General features: G+C 43.9%; 1 pseudogene; it reads left to right on the forward strand.

Annotated features, from left to right (window-relative positions):
• The first annotated feature begins 1,982 nt into the window (after nt 1-1,982).
• On the forward strand, nt 1,983-2,478 carry LOC101565553 (annotated as a pseudogene).
• The last annotated feature ends 273 nt before the right edge of the window (nt 2,479-2,751 follow it).

A 2,751-nucleotide genomic window follows, 5' to 3' on the forward strand; every position in this document is an offset into this window, starting at 1 on the left:
TTCCATTCTTTGCATAACTATTCAGTTTCTTTCTCTTAAATCTCTAACTCAGTCAGATATGTGGGCACATGTCTGTAATCTCAGCTACTTAGGAGGCTGAGGCAGGAGAATCACACTTTCAAAGCTAGTCTAGGAAACTTAGCAAGACCTGGACTTAAATTTTTTTAAAAAATTTTAAAGATGGGGGTGGGGTGTGGATGCGGCTCACCAGTATAGCATTTGTATGGTTTACACAAGTCTCTGTACTCAAAAACCCAATACTGTAAAATAAAACAAAATAACAATAAAAATAACTATAACTCTTCCAATGGCCAGCAATATAGCTCAGCAGACTAAGTGCTCGCTTAAGTAAGCTCAAGGGTCAGTGTTTGATCCTTGTTACCACATGCCATGCCAGCCCTGCCCTCGGGTGCACTGAGCTGGGGATGGAGTCCAGGCATGATGGTGCACCCCTGTAATCCCAGCACTAGGGAGGCAGAAAACAGGAAGATCACTACAAATCCAAGCTGCATAGTGAGACCCTGCACTAAAATAAAATAAAACAAAACAAAATAAACAATAACCCTTCCATCTCACAACAGATAAATTGGCTTCCAGTTTCATAGAGAAAACACTATAGACACCATTAAGTAAGAACCCCCACAATTCCCACACCAAACTCACAACATCTTCTGCAGTCATACCTCACACCCCCTCATACGTAGGAGGAAGACTCTAACCGCTACCTAACTCTGTTGTCAGAGCCACGCAGCTCTCAGAACATATTACATCCACTCCTCAACCCATGGGTACATGGCTCCTGCCTTCTAAAGAGAACACTTTCGATAAATCCTTGGATGACTTTGTTGCTACGTCCCATGAATATGTCAGACCTCACTTCATCATTCAAGGGCACGGCGGCTGTCCACCTGCTCTCATCCGCTCTTAAGCCCTCTCTCCACTTGACTTGATGACATCATATTCTCCCAGTTTTCCTCATACTACTTTGGCCATTTTTTACTCCATCTCCTCTTCCTCCTTCCCCTTTTTCTTCAGCGTACTAGAAAGTGAATGAGAGTCTGCACTGAGCTACATCCCAACCCATATTTTGTATTGCATTTTGAGACAAGGTCTCACTAAGTTGCTAAATTGCTCAGGCTGGGGGCTCTAACTTGCAGTCCTCCTGCCTCAACCTCCAAATTCTAGGTATGTGCCATCATGCCAGGCCTCTTAGTCTCTTTTATATCCCTGGTTCTATGCTCTTTGTCAGTATTTTTCAAGCTTTCTCTCTTTGATCCCTTTTTCACTGCACCCTGGGGTACATTTATCATCTTTTTCTATGGTTGTGGTTGACTCTGTGTGATGACTCACAAAGGTCTTTTTCCCAGTTTTCTCTTCTGAGCTGTTTATCTAAGTGCCTGTTAAATATTTTCTTTTGAGTTTTCCACAGCACTTCCAATTCAGCATATCTTTGTTTTGTTTTGTTTTGTTTTTTGTATTTTAAGGAAGGGTCTACAGGGTATTCAGGGTCTCACTACTAGATCAGACTCATAGTGATCCGCCTGTTTACAGCCTCCCAAGAGCTGGGATTACAGGCACACATCATGTCCAATATCAATTGCCATCTCAGCGTGCCCCTGCACCTGCTTGCAGGTACTTTAATTCACTGAGCTATTTGGCCAGTTCTAGAATTCCACATACCTAAAAGTGAATCTACTGTTTGTCCATGATCCTAGAACCCTTAGCTGCTTCTCCTCTATGTACCCAATCTCACAGAATGACACTGTTTGGAAATTGTCAAAGACAAAATGAAGTCACTTATGCCAAACCCTAACAAATAGAGTGGAAAAAACCATATAGGAGAGAGTCTTGTGACACACACTTATATTAAGAACTATTGTAAAGATTAAAACTACCACAAGAATTGTCTAAGATATCAAAAAATGTTCTAGATAGGCTTTGCAGACACCGCTATCCTTCCTCTTAGTTATTTGTTGCCAACAATGGTCAACCCCACCATGTTCTTCAATATCGCTGCCAACGGCGAGCCCTTGGGCAGCGTCTCTTTACGGTTATATGCAGACAAAGTTCCAAAGACAGCAGAAAACTTTCGTGCTCTGAGCACCGAAAAGAAAGGATTTAGTTATAAGGGTTCCTGCTTTCACAGAATTATTCCAGGATTTATGTGCCAGGGTGGTGACTTCACACACCACAATGGCACTGGCGGCAAGTCCATCCATGGGGAGAAGTTCTAATGATGAGAACTTCATCCTGAAGCACACAGGCCCAGGCATCTTGTCCATGGCAAATGCTGGGCCAAACACAAACGGGTCCCAGTTTTCCATCTGCACTGCCAAGACTGAGCGGCTGGACGGCAAGCACGTGGTCTTCAGGAAGGTGAAAGAGGGTGTGAACACGGTGGAGGCCGTGGAGCGCTGCGGGTCCAAGAACGGCGAGACCAGCAAGAAGATCACCATTACGGACTGTGGGCAGCTCTAACGCGTGTGACTTGTATGTACTGCCACCCCAGACCACACCATTCCTCTAGCTCAGGAGAGCACCCTGCGCTCCACCTGCTCAAAATGCCCCATCATCTCCTCTCTTATCGTAGTTCTTTGGGTTCCATATTTTCCTTGCTCCCCTCCCAATGTACCTGGATTATAGAATTAAGCTTATCGTTATGAATAAAACTAAATAACGATTATTTTAAATGTTCAAGATAAATTGCTGGGCTGGTGAGATGGCTCAGTGGTCTAAAGCACCTACTTAGAA

Source organism: Octodon degus, unplaced genomic scaffold (assembly GCF_000260255.1).
Source record: "Octodon degus isolate 3935 unplaced genomic scaffold, OctDeg1.0 scaffold00130, whole genome shotgun sequence".
Taxonomy (NCBI): Eukaryota; Metazoa; Chordata; class Mammalia; order Rodentia; family Octodontidae; genus Octodon; species Octodon degus.